This window comes from Tympanuchus pallidicinctus, unplaced genomic scaffold, assembly GCF_026119805.1.
Source record: "Tympanuchus pallidicinctus isolate F22 unplaced genomic scaffold, pur_lepc_1.0 scaffold9, whole genome shotgun sequence".
In the NCBI taxonomy this organism is placed as follows: Eukaryota; Metazoa; Chordata; class Aves; order Galliformes; family Phasianidae; genus Tympanuchus; species Tympanuchus pallidicinctus.
The window spans coordinates 22,032,932-22,056,399 of NW_026294813.1; the positions used below are offsets into that span (position 1 = coordinate 22,032,932).

Here is a 23,468-nt window from a genome sequence, read left to right on the forward strand (position 1 = left end):
CTCGTCTAAGGTAACAGGAAAATATTTGTGTCGATAAATTTTCCAACAGGTAAATCAGTGTATGCAAAACATGCCATTAGCCAGCAGTGCAAAGCAGCAAGCAGCTGCTTTTGTTGTAACCAACAGAGGTAATAAAAGTGCTTGAGATATGAACCTGAACCTTGAGTCCCTGCAGGCAGGAGACCTTGGGGTAATTCCACCCATTCAGACTCTCTTGATTTTCACAGAATGATTGGGTTGGAAGGGACCCTACCATGGGCTGGCTGCCCCCTACCAGTCCTTTCAAAGCTTCACACCTGCATTTATGAGCCCAGCAAAAGGCTTTAGGCTTCACTTGTCCACACAAGAACTGCGGTCATCCTGAGGCTAGGCAAAGATCAGCAGCCCAGTGCCCTGTCCCAGGAACAGACAGCCACAGGGAAAAGAAGGGACAGGGCAATGCTTACATGGAAATACATCTGGGGTCAGAAGAAAAATAACAATCTGGATGGAGAAATAACTGTTTTGGAAGCGCTCACTTCTATTATACTGGGAATATCACACATATAGGCGACTGTAAATTAAACAGCAGCACTGGCTGGATTCCCTCCCACCAAACTCACCAGTTGCAAGGCCAAATATGTTTCTTTCAATAATCAGTACATGTCAGTTCATAGAACACGAGAATACTTCCATACAGGAACAATACCATTTACATGCAACTTAATCCCCAGCAACAGGAAGAACAGTGGGGCTGCTATGTAAATGCTGTGAAAGTGGATTTGCACTGGGAAGCTGAGAAATAAAGGCACCTGTGAAGGAAAATGCAGTCAATGCTTTGATTTGTCAGATTTTTATGGGTACCTTTGAAAATCATCCCGAAGAAATTTGTCTCAGTTGAAGAATCAGTGAGGAAAATTTGGCTACTTAGGACCTTCTGTTAGTGTGATACTACTTTTGCAGATAGTAATATCAGCTAGTTTTAGTGAAAACGTTCTGCCTTCCTTCCTTTATTCCTCTCCATTTGAAGTGATTTGCTACTGGGACAGTGCACCAAACTCAGCAAGCTATTCCGCTTGAGCTGAGCAAGGCCCCGTGCAGTCATGGCCACATGCAGTCATGCAGCCTTTGATTTGTGTCCTCTTACCCTTCTGCACTGCATCAGAAAATACAGCACTGAGACACCTCTGTGCAGAACCACTGCAAACCTAATGCAAAGGGCAAAGCAAACAGACACATACATGGAGAGCGTTTTCTGTGCCACATCTTGCAGAGATTTCATTCCTGATGTCTTCAGTGCTTCTTCTGTGCAAGCACCAAGCACAACTTTGCTGAAGAGACAACGTGTAGTCCTTATTTCTGAGTTGCAGTTTATTTAGAGCTTAAATAAAACAGAGAAATTCACTGCTGATGAGCAGGTCTGGCTGGGAATTTCGCTAAGCATCTCTCCTTAAACCAGTCATCTGATTCAGCATTTGACTGTGCACTCTCATTTCAGCTGGAAGCAAGGGCATTCGTGTGTCGGAGAGCAGGATCAGTCTTGTTAGCTATTTAAATCACAGTATGCATCACTGAATGAATATATGAAGCTCACAGGACCATACAAGTTCAGAGTAAAGCACAATAAGCACAACATTCCCCTACAGGAATGTTTCCCTCCTTGCCTGCTCTGCACATTAAAGAACTTCACAGAGCAGATTATTAACAGCTTTGTAAGGCTGTAGATCACTCTCCTACCTTCCTTTTCCTCTAAATGAAAGTTTCTACAATACTTGTGTCAACTGCCAGACCACTGATTTAGCTGAGCACTGGCACACATGTACATGCCCATAAGGTTCAGCTAAATGTGAAACCTATTAATACGTGTCTATAAGTATTAACTCTTTTGCAATATCAAACATGCATTTATCAGCACGACCTATTGCTTAACACAACATCTTGTCCCACTACCACCATGAATCTGTATGCCTACAACTGGGTATTAAAGAAGCTGGAAGGATTCAGCTGAAGTGTAAATGTTTATTTAGCTGGGGTTGAGGCATGAGGGGGTGACGAAAGCCATGCTGGCACCAGAGCTACCTGTGGAGAATGTGTCCTGGAGATAACATATGTTCTGCACACTGGATATCCATTACATCACCACCAGTTTCCTTCCAACCATGTTCTCATAGACAGTGGGGGAGGTCAAACCCAGAGGGCTGCGATGGTGCCAGAGCCATAAAGGAGCTCATGGGTGGCACTTACCTACCCCAATCAAGTTAAAACTCCCACGGGTTTCACCAAACTGAGCTTAAACAACCAAACTTCACATTCTGGTGAATGCCTATGAAGCACTGGAGCTAGTGCCACCCATGTTAAAAGTGACAGATGAAAGTTTTGATATTTCTTTTTTCAGAAAATATCCTAGCTGTTAATGCAATGAAATATTTCTATGGTCAGAAGAACAACCACACACTGTCTAACAGTGACAACATCATCTACTGGAGACAAGCTCAATTTGTGTTGATTTCAGTATTTTAAGAGCAAAATTTTACCCTAAATTGTTAATCTGAGATATTAACAAACCTTAAAATATGGCATACAATTTTGGATGCAGTTCACAGAAGCAATGACTTTGATGTCAGAATGCATTTTGCTACGTCAGTGAATAGCACTGATCAGAACAGTAGAGTTGGACCAGGTGGCCTTTAAGGGTCCCTTCCAACTTAATAACTCCATAATTCTATGTAGTAAAGATTTGTCTGAGCAACAAGCTAATTGATTCCTTCAGAAATTTTATACTACACAATCAAGACAAAGAGAGCTATTTTAGGATATGATTTGGGCTTCAGAAAGGTTACCTTTGTCCTTTTATCACAGTTCTGTGCTGATTTTCCATTCAAAGTAATAAAGTATACACCTCGTGATTGATCCACCAGCTTCAGTACTCATCAACTTCCTATTTATGTGATTCCATGATTCCATGTGATGCAGACCCTGAGCCTCACCTCATTCTTCATTGAAGAACCTCCATTTTCTGACCTCACTGACATCCTCTACAGTCCTCCTGCTTCCAGTGCACCCTTCTCTTCAATCAGGCATTGGAACAGGCTGCCTAGGGAGGTGGTGGAATCTTCGTCCCTGGAGGTGCTCCAGAACCGTGGAGATATGGCACATGGGGACACGGGCAGTGGGCATGGTGAGAATGGGTTGGGCTTGGGGATCTTGGAGGTGTTTTCCAACCTCAGTGATTCTGTGATTCTCCCCAGCAATGTGCTCCTTTCCATGTGCCCAAAGTTCTGCACGTCTACCAGCAGCTTAGTTGGTGGCGTTGACCCTTCTCTAGGGAGCCTGCACCAGGCTACGTACTGAAATAACCATGAGCGTAGCCAGTTAGTTGTGCTAGCTCTTTAAAAACCCGAAACTGGGAATACAGAGTGGGAGTTCATCCACAACCCATTACTAATCCCCAACAAAGGGGTTACGACAGCATCTGGCCTACGGGATGCAGTGCCCTACAAGCTAAGATGAATGAAATGTCTCTGACAGGGAGAGACGTCCCCGGGAGATCTCTCCTCCAAGCGGAGGGAAGCACAGCGTGGCATTTAGTGATTTACAGAACACTCCCATCATCTTTATTTAAACTTCACTCTCAATCAGCGTTTTTGCTTTCCTCCAGGTATACCCAGCAGCTCCACTGGAGCTACAAGGGCTGTGGGTGGTTTCTTTGCCTGCAGCGTGGGCAGGGAGGTATGTGTGAACAGCAATGCAGTCACTTTAGAACATATGAATTGAAGCTTGAAAGGAAAAATAATAATGAATTGAACAGATTGTCAGGCTCACTGCAATTCCCAATCAATTAAAGCTTATTTTAGCAATAGGGCAGTTTAGTTCTGAGAAGTTCTCCTGGCACTTTGATGATTTCATGATCCTGTGTAGCTAAAAAGGTCTCGCTGGGAACAAATTGCTTCTGGTACAGCATCCTCTGTACTGCATCTCTCATTTCTTTTAAATGACAGTAAGTAGGAACCACATGAGCAAACAGCAGCATGTGAGTAAGGCTTTGGCCCTGGGTGAAGAAGAATGATGAGGCTTGGACATGTGTCTGCTGGGCTCACAGTCTACAAGAATATCCTTCGATGCATCTAAATTTAAGTTATGAGTCAGTATTAGTTATATTAAACCAAAGAAAGTATTCTGCATCAAGCAGTTGATATTTTTTAGCATGTTTTTACATTATGTCTGTCTTTTGGATCTTTTGATTTGTGACATTATTGGATGGCATTTCACAGATGTGGATGACACAAGAACTGCCAAATCACAATTCCTTTTTTGCACTTGAAAAGATGAACCAGTGTCAGATTCACACGGAAGGGTTCATGGGTTCAAAAGTCAATTAATTTATGAAGAAAGACCTTCCCTGATAATAAAAATAATATGCAAATGTTTGGGGTCCTCACAGTTTATGAGAGTAGCTGGCAAACAAGAACAGTGCTGAGAGTTCCTGTCTGTCAGAATCGTAAAATGTCTGCTTAGTGGGCAAGAGTTACTTGAAATTTTCACTTTTTTTTCCTGATGTGGCAAAGTCAGAGAGGTTATGGAGGATGTGCCTTTATAAACTGACTGAACTTACGGTCTGCTCTTTAACAAAGAAATTGAAATTGGAAAGAAATTCCAAAGAAATTGGAAAGGCTGTCTGAAAACTAAACCCCTGTCTAGTTTTCTTGTTATCCCGCTGTCATGTCCTAGAGCAGGCTATAAGCTAAGCCATCCTTATCCCATGGGATAGCAGTCCTCACCATCATTTGCTACTTAGGAAGAGATCTGTGCTCGTCTCCACGTTCCTCCACAATTTCAGGCAGAGCCACGCTGTAGTGCTGACATCCCCAAGCTGGCTTAGGAAGGCAAAGCAGCACTGTGTGAAAGCAGCATAGCTGCTTTCGGCACTGGAATTGTGACTTCAGCGTGGTATGGTGGAGTCATCTGCCATTTAATCCCCTCACCTTACAATCCATCTGCTTTGCACAGAGCATCTCTGTATTCCTCAGCATTTCCTCCCTCAAGCATGAGCTGGCAATTGCAGCATTCCTTGGCCTAGCATGTTTGTTTCAAAAACAAGGAAAAAAGTCAAAAACAAGCAAAAATCACAGAATCCTAGAATGTCTCGAGTTGGAAGGGACCCTGGAGCCCATCCAGGTCCATGGCCCCATTCAACCTCACCTTGGGCACCTTCAGGGATAGGGCATTCACAGCTTTAATCCATTCAAAAGTGCCTGTATTAATTCCAGCAAAACTGTCACAGGAACCCACCTTTGCTACACCCAGCTGCTGCTGCAAGGTGACAAAGCTGCAGAATTTCATCAAGATTTCCAGTAATGTTCTTGTCCTCTTTTTTTTTTTCTCTCTTACAGCTACTGAAGATGATCATCAGCAAATGAATAAAACATACTTTCATGCGAATGAAACAACATGTGCCAGCTTTGCTGCCGGCATTCTGTCCACATGACTCTCTCCCTCTGCTCACCCTTCTCAGCACTTCTGTGTTAACCCTACTTTCACAGTCCAAAGGCAACATGGCAGACCTGGGATTTGGAGTCTTCCTTCCCTCCCCATAATATTCTAAAATGGTTTGGGGGTCGGAGAGAAGGGGAGGTACATTTCCAGACCGTACAATAGTGGAAAGAAAAATGGATACTTTAAAATAGCACTTCTAGAACTGAAAGAATCCTGCCTAGTGTGGGTGCCTCTTCACTAAAAATGCCGAAGGCCAAGGATGGGCCTCTGGGCAGCTTGAGCTGATGGGGAAAACCAGCTCAAGGTAGGGTTGGAACTGGGGAGGCCCTAAGGTTCCTTCCAACCCAGCTATTCTATGGTTCTGTGATCTTCAAGGTCCCTTTCAATCCAACCATTCTGTGATTCAAGGATTCCTCTGATGGCCCATGCAAAGGCTTAGAGCATCATACAGCTTCACAGCTTGCAGACGAACAGTCCAAAAATATTCTCTGAGCTCCCCCAGATTGCCTCAGCTACACTTCTGTAATCATTTATGAAGAAATGGAAGACAGGAACGGCCTGTCTGACCTGAAGCACTAATTATCCAACATCTTATTTCCACTTCACTACTGCCTGACCTCCACATCCCTCCACGGGGATGGCAGGGAACAACAACAGGAATACAAAAGATACCCATGCTCGAATCGTTAGACCTAGGGTTGAAATCAGAAAGTGCAATCAGGGAAGCTAAAGATCCTGAAGAGAACCTGCCCTGTTTTTCAGCTTACACCTCACCCTTTCGTCATCTCATTTGTCTGCGAACCAAACACCACTCTGCTATGGCAATAATAATACAGCTTGCTGTGGCCACAGCTCCTGGTACACTGCTTTGTTTGCTGTGAACACTTAAAATGCCCACAAAAGACATCTCTGCTTGCTGCACCATCTGCAGGCTAGTGGAAAAAGCCTGGAACAACAAGCAATTAATGACAAGGTAACTGCCAGATTTCACTGATTTGTGCCACAGGGCGTACTTGGCCCAGTATTTTCTATTTGTACATTCCCCCATAAGGCTGAATCACCAGGCAAACTCTGCATTACTGCTTAATCAGAAGCAAAACCAGTACATGCTTAATATAATGGCAGGCATTCTTGATTTTCAAGGGCAGAAGCAGAATCTAAATCACCGCATTAACAATATAGATTGGTTTTTTTTGGTTGGTGTTGCTGTGGAACTTAACCTGGGAGGTGGCTGTACCCTGCACAGAAACTGAGCAAGAGCTCTTCAGCTCCCAGAGAGATCTCGGAGCAGTGCTGGGAAGCATCCAGTACCAGAAGGGACAAATGTGTACAAGAGTTATTTCAAGCTTTATTATTATTATTTTTTCCATTTGCGATCACACCAGATAAAAAAGGCATTAACTAATTATTTTAATTGAACTTCTCTGTGCTGTTTCCCATGGGAGCTGCACTGCAGCTGCCTCAGCTCCATCCCAGCTGGCTGGGGGATGGGAAATCATTACAAAATGTTGTTTTCCCCAGAGCAAGACTTACTGCTACAGCTGCCTCTCTAGAGATGGGGAACTATTGGGAACAGGTGCACTGTACATTGTATCACCTGCTTTGAACCTAAGGAATTCAAGGAGGACAACTTACAACAAACCCACAGAAAGAAAACCATTCCAATCCATTCTTATTTTTTTTAATTGCAGAAGGCAACATACGTTGATTGCCTTTAAAACAAATACCTTTGTAGGGCTGATGCTTCAAAAATATATGTAAGGATTTCCAGTGAGAAATCTATGAATTTCTGAAGGCAGAATATTCCAACTTTTGGAACAGTTCTGCTCTTGCAGGCAATGAATCATCTCTAACAAGACTGAGATCACCGGTGGAAAAACATGCGCTAGGAATGGAGTGGGGGAAAGCACCCAATTAATCAAGGAGAACTGGCAGCAAGTACAGAAGAGGGATATTTCTCCTCAGGAGACTTTTAATTCAGAGTTTGAATTTTTGCTTGGCTCCAAGGGATGCAGCTATGTCTTCCCTGCTCCCATCCCTGCTCCTGACCTTCTCAAAGGGTCTGCTGATATCTCTAACCCTACAAGTTCTGACATTATTTGGGCTCCGTCTTTTACAGAAGCTTGGTGACGAAAGAGAGGGGAGTAATTGGGATCTACTGCTGCTAAAAAAAATTGTTTTTTTTCCTCCTGCTGACAACCCCATGTGAAAGCTGAGCTATGCTGGTACCATGGGCACGGAGCTGGGATCGTGGTATTCCCAAAGCTGGCCAGACTGCTCCTCAGAGCATCCCTGGTAACCCCACAAAGGCACTACTGGGATATGCTGGGAGACAGAATCTTTCCCTTCACACTTAAAAATTGATAGCTGAAAAGTGGATTTCACTCCTTCTCCATGCCTGACAATAGGGAGTTAATTTTTCCCCTGTGTTATTTTAGCTCCATTTCTGAACGTACAACAGATGTGCCCAGAGATCAGCAAAGAAGCTTTGGGAAATGTTTCTGTTTTTTCACTAAACAAATTCTGACAAGTCGAACATCCCAAGTACAACAGCTCTCTTCTCCTCTGCCCTCTGCCTCACAGCCTGGGGATGCTGTCATGGGCTTCTTCTCCTCCCTGCACATTTTCTGCAGCCACAGCCTGGTCCATGCACTGTTACTGCCACATATCACCCCAGGGCAACACAGCATCCACGTCTCTGGAAGAGACTAAATTATACCATTTTGAGTATGGAAAGAGTTTGGGGCTTTTTTTTGCTTTTTTTCTCTTTTTTTTTTTCTTTTCTTTTTTTTTTCTTTTTGACTCTCCTACTTCTGTACAGTTGTCTAATACAAGCATAGCACCTGGTCAAAGAGGTCTTAAATAAGAAAACATCACATTTTCAAAAGTGTGCAACAAGGTGTTTCAGACTGGAATATTTTATGGAAATGTTCACCATCTGCTAGGACAGAAAGGTTTTAATGTCTGAAGACAGCATGAAACTGGAGCATTCCAAGCACTTCAACCTGCAGCTAACAGCAGAAAAAGCAAACTCGTCGTGCTCCCAGCCACCTGCCTACGCTGCTGCAAAGCTCCTGGACTTCAGGGCATTAGCTTTTGCACAGATGTGTGGCTCATACCAGAGAGGTAATCCAGCTTAGAATAAACCCAGCAGAAAAAAAAATGTAAAGGTTAGTTTTCAAGTGGATCATCTTCCTCACTCAGACACACCACACCAGCAGCTGCTTCCAGAAACCAGGAGAGGGGACACTTGGAAGGAAAGAAGGAGAAGCGGGGGTGAGAAGTACGAATTCTTGGCAGACAAGAGCCTATTCACCTTACCTGGAAAGCTGTGGAGAGGGACGAGCATAATGACATAGCTGAGCTGGGCTCTGCTGGATATGGCGTGGCTGCTCTTGAACAGAGATGTGCAAAAATGCAATAGCAATACTACAAAGCCCCAGGCATCTCTCTCAGATTTTGCTGGCTGCTACACCCACAAAAGGCTGCTAATGGCATCTGACTGCTTTCTTTTTTGCTCCTACCACACAAGGTCATCCTGAAGGGCACACATTCCTCTATAGCTTACAGAGTGAGATTTAGACAAAACAATAACCTTCAGTTCTCAAAATGACTATAAGCTAACAAGGTGTGTATTTTATTTACTAAAGCATAGGGCCGTGGACTGAAAAGGAACAAATCTTCACAAAGCAAAGATCTCTAATAATAAATGAAATAGCACTTACGGTTATCACAGGTTATTAAGTGATATTAAGTGAATTAAGGTTATTATTCCTTTCTCAGCAGAGATAACAGACACAATCACTGACTGATTTGAAAGGACCTCACACAGCAGCCCAAAGCCACTGACTTTAACCACTGCTCAGGTCTCATATCAGAAGGTATGAGTCAGGAAAGTTTGCTATTCTGTGCAAGAAAAACAAAAATTGGACTAAGCCAGAAAGAGAAAAGCAAGAGTCTACCGATCTCAGTGTATCACTGCCTGCTGTCCTGCAGGAGAAGCCCCTGCTGATGCCTCTTGCTTTGCACAAGGAAAGCTGAGGGAGCCAGGAAGGTGATGTAGGAGTCAGAGGCACAAGAACACAGAACCACACGTCCTACAGATTGGCTCCAGCACAGGGCTGGGATAGGAATAGTGACTCAGCTCTGCCCAAATCTCCTAAGAACACACTAGAAACATATTTTAAAACACTTAAAAATTCACTTTCTTATTAAAGGCTAGTGAATGTCCAGAGGGAAAATCAAACAGCTTGCAGCAAGTCTCACTTTTTAAGTCAAATACAATTTTTTATAAGGCCTGCAGTCAGGAGAAGATCCGAATCACATACTGAATACAACCTTTACTGATACATAGGAAGGCAATGTGGTTGGGAGCCAAATTTGATATGAAAAAATGGAATTGAACTGAGCATTTCATTCCTGATTAATTACAGATGACTGTAGGACAGTAGGTCTGAGGATTAAAGTATTATGCAGGCTGAAAACACGACAACACATCCCTAATATCACTCTGTGTCATTTAATATTCTGTATACTTTTAAGATCTCTTCCTAGGTCTTCATTCACTGGTGGAAACCTCCACCTCGGATCTGGTTAATGCAAAGGTTTACTCACTCTTTTATAAGATTCTGCCTGCAGCTCTGCTTGAACATGTTTTCTCATTTGTACTCTTCAAATGCTGCCTTAATCGTTTCCCTGGGAACAAATGAACATCCCACACACAGAACAAGGGTAATACCATCCCTGCTTCTTCTTTATATGGATAATTCTTAACACAGAATAGTAACACAGTGTCCATTCACTCAACTACCTTAAGTGCAAATAACAATCCACAGTATCAAATAGCTTTATGAATAAAAAATGCAAAAAAAATGTGGGTATATCCTAAAGTTCATTATTCAAATGACCTCTTTTTCAATAAGGCTTGATGCCCTCAGCAGAGGTTCATCTGGAGAAAGCTCTGTCCCCAAGCTACGGCATCCAGAAACAGTGCTTTGCTCAAGACACACAAAGTAATCTTGGCCCAGCAACTTACGCAACACCTAACAGGGTTTAAAACCAGAGTGCAGATGATGGCATCATCCATCCAAATGCCTTCCTTCCTTCCTGTTCTGTTTTCATTTCATTCAACTTTCAAAAAATATTCCAGCTATTACTGGTAGGGAGAGGAAAAAAGTAAAATAGGATCCTTTCATTTTATTCTCAGTGTTTAAAACTTCATAGTCTACAGCAGGAAAGGAGAGGTACCAAGCTGAAGAAGTGTCATGCAATTAATGCTGAGCACAGAGGAACAAACCAGTAGCATCAATACTGGCCAACACTCTGAGTACAAAATGGAAACTAGGATCAAACTGACACATCTACTCAGCTTCCACTGGGTGATTCCTCAGCTCAGCTGGGATTGAGGTTGTATGAATGTTTCAAGAAGTTCACATATAGATATGTAACCTGAAATTTGACAAAACTTTAGTAATGTGTCAGAGTGGATTGTCTTCCCTGTCTTATCTACCTGCAGCGCTGCCAAAAATCAATCAATAGCAAAAAAAAGATAACGTAAGAAATAATTAAAGTGTCCCAGAAAACTTAATGAATCTTAAAGTTTAAAACACCAGCAATTTGCTTTCACTCCCATCTCAATCCATTTTTCTCCTTGCAAAATGAAAAGCACTGCACATGGGACTAATTTATCTAATTATTTCTCGTTCTGTTCTAGCTTTAAAGAGATATGACCATATTAGAAGCAGTACTGCTAGGAGCTTTGCAGAGCTCAAAGTGTTTTGCAAAAAACAATATTTCTGCTTTTGTAAGTAATTTTTCCAAAGTACGGGACGCTGAAGTTTGGGGATTTATTGACACAGATAATATAGCAAGACTCTGTGTCCAAGCATAAACACTTTCTACAGAACACGTTGTGGAGGAAATAGATGTCTACAGTATAGAGGGAATAGGTGTCTAAAAGAGGTAACAGATGCCTACAGGAATTTGAGTCTGCTTTCTGATACTAGTATTTTTATTAGCTGTGAACTGGAAAGTGTATTCATTTCAGTTGCAGGGTTAGGAAGTACTTCATGCTAAAAAATATCTCTTGGCTATAGTCACATTTCCAGAAGTTACATCTCCATTGAACTGGAGGTCCTTTACGTGCATGTGGTTGTCTTTAAACAAGTAAATATAAACAATGACATCCACTAAAACTGAAGATCACTTGCTTTTCTTCTTAGAACAGACTGTTGCACCCTAGAAATGTCAAAAAAAAAGCATAACTCGAGCAAGAATTGAATACTGATAGATAGATAGAAGTTAATTACTAGAATACTGAAATATATATTTGAATTCAAATATTAGAAGTAATTAAAGACCAAAACTAACTACAAAGTAAGTTTGATTGAAAAATAAGAAACTGATCTAAAAAAAAAAAAAAAAAAGTGATAACAGCTGATAGTTTAGGAATAACAAAACGCTGAAAGCATGCCAAGATCACAAGGAAGATTCAACAAACCAACCAAGATCATCACACACAATTTTTCCGTGTCACAAGGTATTGACAAAATCAGCAGCCAAAGAGAACTGCTAACAGAGCACAGAACCTACATGCCAAAAACAGACCAGCAGCTATTTCCTGCTCAAATCTTGAGTCAGGTTATATATAACTGAGCTCACAAGCCAGGACTGATGATTTGCCCAGTGCTTAGTCCAAAAAGAGGCATTTTGTTAGAATGACATAAGCAGCTAAGAATGCAGAAGTGCTGCATTAAAACATAAAGACAGCAGGGTCAGGTTGCACTTCAGTTCTTGGAAAAGAGAACTAAGAACGTGGGTCCATGTTCTTCCTGCAAGACCCAGGAAATTACAAATTGCTTTTTAAGTAAAACCTGGCATGAAAAGGTGCTATGGGTAACGGGTTAGCAAGATTCTGAGTAAAATTCCCAGAATTCAATAGGAAGGGGCTGTTCTGAGTAAATTACAGCAGTACTGTCTCAGGAACCAATGCTGTACAGCAAATCTCAGGGCAGCTGGACTGCAGCTCCAAAAGCTGGTAGATTTACAACTTACAGTTGTCCTTTCATTCATATATGGCTCCTGGTATTTTCTGGAGTAAATCATGCCTACAGGGTAAAGAGCAAAGGCAAATTCTGATTCCTCCAGTTTTCTCACTTCCACTGATAGGAAACACTGTTGTTTTTTAGTATCTTGGAAGCATAATCTTTGTGCCTGAGGTATGAAGCAGGCTTCTAAGAACAAGTTAACATTACAGTAAGTAGGCAAAAATAAGAGCCAAGAATAAAATCACGCTGCAAAAGCAGATGTTCTCTTTGCACACCTTGTAACAGTTTAAGTCTGGAGGAAGACAACAATGATGGCCAAAAACACCCATAGCCTTTAAACACCTTGGGTCTTTCAAAAGCTGCAGTCATTTACTGCTTTAAATGAAGCTGCAGTGGGACACTGATGCTGCATTATCCCTCTGTAGAACAATTAACTGTAACTCCTGGAGCTGTGTGTGTGGCTTCTGTGCTCCCACAGGAACACCTCACTATTCTTTTTTTGCTCATGAAACAAGTGCAAAGACAAACATTTCATTTGTTGAGGTTTAGCTGAGAAGTCCAGGCCCATTATTTCTTCAAAGCATAGCATCTACTTTCTTCTCTTCCCTGTGGCTTTCCATCAGTATTTAAAACTGTGCCTGCAATAACAGCAAGCAATGTCAGAAAGCCAGCAGCCTCCTGGATGTGGCAGAAACATTCATTACTGTAATCTCTCAGCTAGCTGAAGCTGATACTAGAACCTACACAACAGATTTGCATAGAAACAGGAAATAGGACCTCAAATTTCATTCTGCAAGGGCAGAGTAGGATTACATTTATAAGGTCACGCTAAAATATAGCTTCATCTCTTCTCCTATTCCCTCCCACACACTGGAGCATTTACACAATTTATTGGAATTGGGTTCTGTATGACCTGCAGCCCCAGCACTGCCCCAATTGCTCATCCGTGACACTCATGCTCAGAGAACAACTGATTGGATTAACTTGGCATCATCTGCAAAGTGCTCCAGCGCTATCAAGCACAAAAACACCCTGCAGCCCTCCAGGAGTCGAGTTGAGACAAATCACACCTGAGTCGGATTTAGTAGGACTTAATTTGACTGCTATCTGTGCAACTTCTGCACACAGCCAGTTCCCATTATGAACTCTCTTCATTTTCTACTTCTATAATTTCACACCATTCTCCTAGCATACTGAACTATTATTAGTGAGATACTCAAAAACTTTTGGCTACTGTGTTCAGTGCAGATGTTAACAGCTCAGAGCACATCTAAAGGACAAAACTGAATTTACATGAAGCTCAGTATCCAACTGCCAGTCATTTTTGCTCCTCCATAGCATGCACACATCTCCCAGAGGCCCTCACCTCTAAATTGTTTTCTAGTATAGAAACGTATTTTACTTTAAAAAAACAAAACAAAACAAAACAAAACAAAACAACCCACCATTTGAAAACTATTTTTTTTGTTTGAAGTTGGCTTTTTTTTTAAACAAAGCCCCTAGCATAGTTCACCACATAGACAAATTTTCTCTAAAGTTTTGCACAGACAAATCAGAACTGTGCTGTCGCCAAACAGCAAACACAAGCAGCAATAAATCCAGGACAGCAGCAGCCAAACGCTTTCCAATCTGACTTCCCCTTATTTATACTGAGACTATTTATTTACCTGCTGCACGTGCTGTGGCTGCTCTCCTATTATGCCAGCGTTCCTTTTCTCTCTGTTTCTCTCCTGTTAATCGTGGACTCGTTCTCAGCTTTGAGCCGCTGCTGTTCCCCTCTCCCACCTCCTCTGAGCACCATCCTAGATCCAGCCCTCACCTCTGCATCACAGTAGCTTCCACCAATGCTAGGTTTCAGCCTCCTGATGTCAAGTTTCAGCCCAGCCCAGCCCAGGGAACCCACCCCCTGCTTCATCTCGAGCATTTTGGGTTTTTTTATTCACTCTGCGCTCTATATCCAATTTCTTTTGCAGCATTTATGTCTGATGTGACAAAAAATCAGCTTTTTGTATTGAGGGAAGCCTCTTCCTTGCACTAAATCTTTGTCTTCGTTGGAAACAGCTCCTCTGGTTGCTTTAACGGATTGGAAATCCCCCAGAGTCAATTTCCAAGGAGAAATTTTAATATTAAGCTAAAAGTAATAAGTATTTAATCTGTCTTTGAAAAGGAAAATTTGTCATGAAATGTGAACAAAATTCTAACTCTAAAGTTCTCAAAAAATATAATTTTTATAGGTAGGAAAAAAAGGAAAGGAAAAGAAGGGGAAAAAAAAAGAAAAAAAAAGAACAGCTCCTTCCTGCAAAATTTGGAGTTGAACACTTAATCTAACAATTGATCCTGCAAGCTTTCTCACGAGTAACTTGACTCAAGCACTGACTATCTGGAGCCATTCACATGAGTATAGGCATAACAAAGCAGGTGAAATATGCAGAATTCGGACTGCTGAATTAATAGTTAATTGAGGGCAGCACTGCCTGCTCCTGTTTGTCTAACACAGCACAGCACAGCTTTCTGCTCCTGCTAAAAGCCTCCAGGTAGATCTCCAGGCAGTAAGGCTGAAAAACAACTGACTATTGGTGACATTTGAAGCACTGTCCCTGCCTCATCAACGCTGCATCACATCTCACACCTCCAATCATCTCTGAAGTTCTAAAGCTGAATAAATGCACAAGCCTTGAAGATAAGACAACAGGTAAGAAGATCCATTGCAGGACTTCTCCATCCCTATTATGATTTGCAGCCCCTATAATTCTGTCAGAGCTTATCTGTCAGTTTATCTGACATTCTCACTTCACAAGTACATTCCCCACTCACTCTGCCGCCAAATAAGGGCTCTCAGAAGGATTAATTACCTCTACCATACTCCAACATTTCTACCAGTAGATTGAATTTTTCACACCAGATATGTTTATCGGAATCCCACAGAGAAAAGGAAATTGGAGGGATAAAAACATTTCTTTGCTGCCCCAAGCATGCATTTGATGAAGAGCAGTGAGTGGATGAAAGGAGCTCCCAATATCCCAGGCCCCACAATAAACTCATCTGAGAATTCTACAGCTTATGGGAATGTTCTCAAAATACATATCATGGAAGAATTTTTTTTGTTGGTTTTTTTTTTTTTTTGGGGGGGGGGGTGGGCAGAACCATAAAGGTTTGCTACTTACATTTCCTTTCCCTCCTTATTGTGTCTACACTTTAAGAAATATGACTTTATCCTTCCATTTCCACCGTCACCAGGTAACAGAGGGGCAGCAGGAAATGGGTAGAAAGGATCATATAATCCTTAAGGTGACATTTCTGATTTTTCCAGAATTCTGTGTTCCCTCTCAGAGAACGTTTTTTTCATCAGGCAGAGATCAAGAAGAAACAAGAAGTTCACACTCAATATCTCAAGAATATTCACAGAGAGCTGGCTCACAGAGAAGTAAAGAAATTTAAAAGACATCAATGTTGAGAATAGTGTAGAAGTGCTTTATGGGCTATAAGGAGATGTGGTGCATGTGTGTGGACAATATGAGATTCTACTACTCCCAAGGGACACTGTTGTCCTGTTGTCACTATCATAGTGTTGCTGCTAGAAAACTGTGATGATGATGCCTTCTTTTGTTCTGGTTGTGAAGCAGTACTCTGCCCACAGATAAAAAATAAAAAGGCAAAATTCAACAGAATTACACACTCAGTTCATGTGCTCTTGCAAGGAGAACAAGGTGAAGCTGCCATTTTACAATTAATGTCACAAATGACATTCCTATAAACGTGGTCAACTTTGCTCTGCTTAACATCTATGAAGTAAGGAGTATTTTATGCATCATAAATCACAACGATGATGATGCCCTGCTCACTCAACCAGTACTTGCAGGTATCAGCAGGGTAGGTAATCTGCCAAATGCGCTGCATGCCAGCTCACATCAGGATGATGCTCACAAGGTACTGCCTGGATGCACAACCCAGATTCTACTGCAATATCTGCAGTATTTATTTTGCATGTACTGTGTGTGACTTTCTCTGCACTTACAGCTTCCGTAAAAACAGAAAATAAGTAAGGTAAAAAAGGGAAAACATGCAATAAATGAGGTGAAGGAAAAAAAAAAAAAAAAGAAAAGAAAGAGATGCAGCTCAGGAACATCGTGGACAAGTCTGTATCTCAGCTCTGCACCCATGCATTTGTCCCTTCTGCCACAGTGACAGGAAAGCACAGCTTGAGATTGCTAACCATTCAGACGCCACCGAGCAGGAAGGCTGCAACGTACAAACACCTTCAGTGCTGTAAGTCTAAGAGGACTTTCAAAAAGGACTGGACAGTGCAAACGGTGCTCAGGGACATGATCTAGTAGAGGGTTGTTAGGGTAGTATGGTTAAGTTGTGGTTGGACTTGATGATCTCTAAGGTCTTTTCCAACCTCAGCCATTCTGTGATTCAGCGATTCTGTACCCACGGTTATGTTAGAGATAATAGCTCTAGAGGCAATAATGATATGTTTTAGCAGACATAAGGCCCCCTCCAGCTTCAGAACAGAAGCAGTCATTGAGCAGCTCATGATTACAGACAAATTTCCCTGCATGATCTTCTTGATTCAAAACTACCAAGCGCCACAGATTTATGTCCTTTTTCTCAAAAGCTACAAACTCTATAATTATATGAAATGAGGGCCTGGGAAATGTGAAGCTCTCTGTATTGTCCCAAACATGCATGACCAAACACAACAGAGCAGGTAGAACTTGGGTTCTGTTAACACTCCTACAGCACAATGCCCTGAAGAACACACTGAGAAAGCTAAATAATATATTCTGAATGTGGTATTCTCCATGCAGTTCCCTCCAGAGATCAGAAGGAAGCTCTGATACCAAACCAACTGCAGCTTAGCATTACTGCGAGGGCACAAGAACTGGCGGAGAACCAGCATGACTTTTCTTCAGAGCAGCTACCACTTTGAGATGGAGAGAGATTCCTTCTTCTGGAAATGCAGTATCCTAAAGCGTCCAGTAGCCCAAGCCTTTGCAACCTCTTCTACACAATAAAGGTGGTTCAGACAGTTATTCAAGAAGTACTTCATACCTGCAGTGTGTTTCTTCCAAGGTTCTCTCTGGGGTAGGTCCTGATTCAGAAGGCAGTTCAGGTGATGAAGAAGCACTTTGTCCCTAAGCACAAACAGAAAATTGGAGCATACATTGGAATTATTCTATTTACCAGAGAACACAAGAAGAAAAATTCACAGTCAGAGCTGGAACACTGCTGTACCATATGTCTTCCAGGAGCCACGCATAACAGGGTCCCCTTGACAATCCCTGCCTTGCTGTGCCCTGTTGTACTTCCACCTGGAAAGACATATGGCAATGCCACCAAGAGAAATCCTTCCTTTTCCTTTTTTCTCATCTTAATGCAATTTCCCCACTTGAAAGGATTGTTCAGTTGCAAAAAGATACAGGACAAGTATTAAAAATAAAAGCATAAATAAAAAGTGCCTAACTGTTCCCACTAACAAAGAAAACAAGTCCATGGACCTGTCAGCATTACAACCAAATAAAAACATGACAGAATGGCTGGGATTCTACTTTTTTGCCTTATGAAACACTGACAAATTTGTCTGATCTGCAGCAATTTGATGTCTCACAGTTACATCAGAGACACTAGAAAGAGTTCACATTTTACTTTTCAGTTCTCAGTGGAAAGGAGGTGTTATAAAATCTATCATTCTGCTCCTAAAATGAAAAATACTGACCACAAGCCAACTTCAGCTCCACAACAGACCTTTTTTTTTCCTGTGACTATAGTGATTTCTTTTAACATTTCTCACATTTGTCATTACTGCATAAGCTGCTTACGACTGCTCCTGGTGAGGTCAGAAATGTTGGGAGTTCCTGGAAGAGTGAATGACTACCCAGAACTCTCATAACCATCCTACTGTCACTTACATACAGAAGATCTTAACAGTGTTGTTTTTGTGGATGTGATGCTTTTTGCCTCCTCAAGTAGCTTGAATCATTTCTGTTTGAAAATTATGCCTTTAGCAAAGCAGGAAGCTGGATGTAACATCTGGCTCAATTAGAGCATTCACTCTTCATCCTGCTCTCTTCCTGAGTAATAAAGATGGAGAGATACTTCAGAGACTTCAAGCCTTTTAAGCAAAGGGTTCACCAGAATTGCTTTCCTGGTAAGCCTCTTCAAACTGTGTTTACTTCCACGCTGGCTCTGCTCAGGGCAAACCTTCTGCGTCATCCCTTGGCCTATGCCATTCTTTTCAATCAATTACAAAACATAACTCTGCTCCCAGAGAAACAGATGCGACCTTCTCAGTGCAGAAAAGTTACCAACGCACTGTTTGCTCTCAGTTACTTCACTGTAGAAAATCTGCCTGCATTCTTCCTGAAGCAGATAAACATTTCATTCATTGCACCCACCCTTCCCTTTTCATTGATATACAGAGTAGAACGAACACAAACAAATTTTCTTGATTATTTGATAAAATGTATCAATGATAAAACGTCTACATGCGTATCACTATATTTAATAATACAGCTTAACACTATCCAGAGAGGTGGATGCCCCATTCCTGGTGATCCCAAGGTCAGTCTGGATGGGCTCTGAGCACTGCCGGAGCTGTGGGTGCCCCTGTGCACTGCAGGGAATGGGACTTGATGGCCTTTAAGGGTCCCTTCCAACTCAAACCATTCTATGATACAGTATCATCACTATAAATATGATATTAAATTGTAAGAAGTATTAACTGTAATTGCATAATTGTAAGAAATGATAGCAAAAGGGTATAATCATTAATTTCTTTCACAAGCACGGACACGGTGGCAGAGATGATGTAATCTTACAAAGCCTTTCACTCATTTCCCAAACCACGTTGGGTGCCTCATTTAAGAGACCAACCCTCAATTCTAAGCAAGTTGACCCAGTTCACTGGGCATGTGTAGACAAGATAGTGTGTTTTACCAGCACAATCCCAACTCATTTCAAATTTACAAATATCAGTCTTTTCAAGATTTTCATCTTTATCGCTGGTGTTTTCAAGAACAGCCACTTGGGCCCAAACAATTTCAAACCAAGCACAGCAGAAAGCTCACCAATTTGAGGTGAAAAGAATAAATACAACGCAGAGACAGCAGTCTTGAAAATCTTTTGAGCTGCTTTTCCGCGTTAGTATCAGAGCCAGATATTCTTGCAAACCACCTAGTGAAGGAGAAGAGATGATACCATGTGGCATATTCTACTGTCATTCAGTCACAACCAATCACAGGCAAATAGCAGAGCGAAATGCCTTCCTGAAGTGCCTGTCTCTGCACTGCTAAGCAAGGGTTCAGTGTAGATGTCTGCTAGATGTCTGATGTTTAGTGAGATGGATTCCAGCCTTTCTGAAGAGCAGGCAAAATCTGAAGGATTACCTCACTACAGCCAATGTGTAATTTCATAAAATAGCAAATGAAACTCTTCAGCTTTCTGATGAAGAGTTTTAAAAGAAAAGCTGCCTTCTGTTAAGCAAGAGCCTATGAGGAAAACAAAAGTCACTTGCAGCTTATATATACCATTATGCCCTTTGATTGCCTGGATTTCAGTGTGAAATTAAGTTTTGTGGGATAGTCGAGTCTTCAGAAACATAGACTGCAGAGATCAGAAGGAACAAAATACAAAAAGAGACGGCAACAAATTAATCAAGCCTTTACTTTTAACAGCAGCGATAGCCTAGAAAACCCCAAGAGTTGGTAATGGATTTGAACCTTTCCAGGGAAAATCCTATACATATGCAGGTGAAGGCAGACATGAGCTCCTCAGACACACCTGGAACTCTTAAGATCCATGCCAACAAAGGAGTGGAAGCTATGTAGTGACAGTAATGAATTGCCACCACTGAGCTATGTTATAACTCCGAAAGAATTAGTACGACATTGACCACAGCTGAGGATGACACTGCGGAGGAAAGAAAGAGGAGAGTCATTGCTCCAAAGGTATGCAAGAAGGTTGTGCTCCCAGTTTAGATAGGCAGACAGACAGACAGACAAACAAAATCAGGAAGAGAAGCCAATGAGCACCTGTGAAAATAATCTTGCAGGAAGCACGAAGGGTGAAAGATGCATTGCTTAAGAGCTGTATTTTCTAAATGGAGTGGAGGTCTCGTAGAGCACAAGAAGCTCACAGCAAGCACCAGGGGTTTCTGTTTTTATTTTCTTTTTTTTCTTTTTTACCAGGGAGTCTGTTAATCTGGAAACTATCCAACATTTACAAAAGATTTGTTTTCCTGCACAGACTGGTATAAATTCAAATGTGGGGAAAAAAAAAAAAAAAAAGAAGTAAATTACATTGAATTACATTGATAGGATTGTGGGCGTGCATGAACCATGCAAAATAGTTCTAAAATCACATGTATGTGTGTGTAGGAAATAACCAAATAATTTTCCAGGACAAAATCTCTAAGAAATCAAATTTTATTTGCAATTGCAATGGCAGGCCTCCTGCAAGCAGGAGCATGCATAGAAAACAGTGTTCCATCTTTTATCCCCCATTGCCCAATGCTTATCTCTTTCTCCCCTGGCTCCTCACTGGCTGAGTACTGCAGGTTCACACTCTTCTGCGACGCTTCACTAGTCATACAAATACCAAGTAAACACAATTCCTTGCCACCCAAACACAAATATCTTCATTGGTTAATTGCCTTCTAACCATTGCTTTCTTAACAAACATCTGGTCATAACTTTTGGAGATGCCTACTTCACAACATAAACATAAACCTAACTTGTAAATTGTTTAATTACCCCTCCCTAGCATTTGTGGCCTTTACCCTGGGTCATTGTTCTGGTCATGTCTGTCCTTGCATAGAGATAAGCTTGGAAGGAGGATAGAGTGGAGTATCTTGGGGCCTGCTATAGCGTCCTAACATTCCCACAGAGCAGAACAGTTCTGCTTTGTGTAAAGGCCCTGGCTCCTTGAAAGCTTGTTAAATGTATTTCACTTTCTCTGGCCTAAGGAACAATCTTACAATAGGTTTTCTAGATCAGAATGCTATACCTACATTGTTTTAAACATTTAAAAATCTATCACAACTTTGTGAGAAAGAATGTATCACATAGCTCAGTAATTATGTTTCTAAAATACGTTATTAATATGTATATGATATTTCTTCCTTTCACGTCAGCTACTCCTAAGGACAAGTTACAGAATACAAACATATTATGTTCTACTTCTTTAGATCAATAGTCCACCTCAATACCCAATGCAGAAACAACATTTCATTCCCGTATGTGTATGCAAGCAGAAGAAAAGCCTGTTTCGTAACCAGCAATCAGGTCTTCAGATAGCAGAGAAGTGCACGAAGAGCACAATTTGCCTGCCTAAGGCATTGCACACCAGCATTCCCCAGTTCTGCAGGTGGGTTAAGGGAGCTCACACAAAGTTAGGGCCACAAAGGTGATGAAGGGCCTGGAAGATCTCCCCTGTGAGGAAAGGCTGGGTGAGCTGGCTTTGTTCAGCCTTGAGGAAGTTCTCCCTTGCTACAGCACCACTCTGAGGAATACGGGACAACTCATCACTGAACCACAGAACTGTTTGAGTGGGAAGGGACCCCTAAAGGCCATCAGGTCGCACTCCCTGCAGTGCACAGGGACATCCGCAGCTGCAGCAGTGCTTAGAGCCCATCCAGCCCGACCTCGGCTGTCTGCAGGGATGGGGCAACACCAGCCTTTCTGTGCAGCCTGTGCCAGGGCCTCACCGCCCTCTGAATAAAGAATTTCTTCCCGATACCTGACCTAAATTTCCCCCTTTTTAGTTTAAAGCCACTCCCGTGGCCCAATCGCTACTGGCTGTGCGAGCGCAGGGCTCCACCTAACGTCCCGCCGGAGCTGTGAGAGGACGAGCGAACAGGTCGGCTGCCTCTCGCAGCCGTGGGGCTATCGGTTAAGCCGGACGCATTCAGCCCCGCCCCGCGCCCCTCGGGGCCGCCGTCTCGTCAGGCACGGCGAGAAGGGACCGTGCTCGTGCCCGCCGCCATGCAGCCTTCCCTTCTCCTGCCCCTCCCCCCACGTACCGCAGCGCTGAGGCGGCGCCGTCCTTCCCGCGCTCGAGTTGAGGGTGGATGATGGGCCGCCATCTTGGAAGCGGCGTGGCGCTGTTCGAGCCTCCGCTCTCCTGCTGCACCGGGGCTGGTCGAGCGGCTGGAGGCGGTACTGAGTGCAAACCGCGGGCTCGGGCAGCTGTGAGAGGATTTTGTTTTATCCTCTGAGCTGTGTTGTTGTAACCGAGGTGCGTGGTTGCTGGGAGGGGGGGTGCTGCTGTGTTCAGCACTTCCTGTGGGGAAATCTTTCCACTGGAAAAAGGTGCGTTTCTGTTATTTTTCCCCTGGCTCTTAGAAGCTACCCATCATAAGCACAGGAGCAAAATGCATTGCTTAGAGGGCTGGGACAAGGCTGCATGTGTGTGTGAATCGTAGAATCTTTGAGTTGGATGGGACCTCTGAAGGCCATCTAGGCCAACTGCCCTGCAATGCACAAGGACACCACAGCTCCATCAGGTTGCCCAGAGCCTGATCCAGCCTGGCCTTGAAGGTCTCCAGGAATGGGGCATCAACCACGTCACTGGGCAACCTCTGCCAGTGCCTCACCACCCCTCACTGTAAAAATATTTGCCCTTATATCCAACCTAATCTCTCCAAGCTGGAAGCCATTTCCCTTTGTTCTATCACTGCAGACCCTGCTGAATTCTGTCCCCTTCTTTTCCTGCAGCTCCCCTTTAGAAGGCTGCAATCAGGTCACCTTGCAGCCTTCTCTTCTCCAGGCTGCACAGCCCCAGCTCTCAGCCTGTGCTCATATGAGAGGTGTTCCATCCCCTGGATTATGTTTATGGCCCTCCTCTGGACATGCTCCAACAGCTCCATGTCTCTCCTGCACTGAGCACTCCCCATCTGGATGCAGTGCTCCAGATGAGGTCTCACAGCACATAGCAGAGGTAGGATCACCT

General features: G+C 42.7%; 1 protein-coding gene across 4 annotated transcripts in view; it reads right to left on the bottom strand.

Moving 5' to 3' along the window:
- The window catches only part of ST8SIA5 (ST8 alpha-N-acetyl-neuraminide alpha-2,8-sialyltransferase 5), a 60,239-nt gene extending 37,609 nt beyond the window's left edge, over positions 1–22,630 (bottom strand). For 2 of the 4 annotated variants that reach the window (XM_052670290.1, XM_052670287.1), the window contains exon 1: positions 14,186–14,322. The gene's annotated coding sequence lies outside the window, so the exon portion shown is untranslated. Of the gene's footprint in view, positions 1–8,793; positions 8,941–14,185; positions 14,323–17,573; positions 17,657–22,539 lie in introns of those variants that run through there. The other 2 variants (XM_052670289.1, XM_052670288.1) reach the window with 2 other exon arrangements.
- Positions 22,631–23,468: the final 838 nt, after the last annotated feature.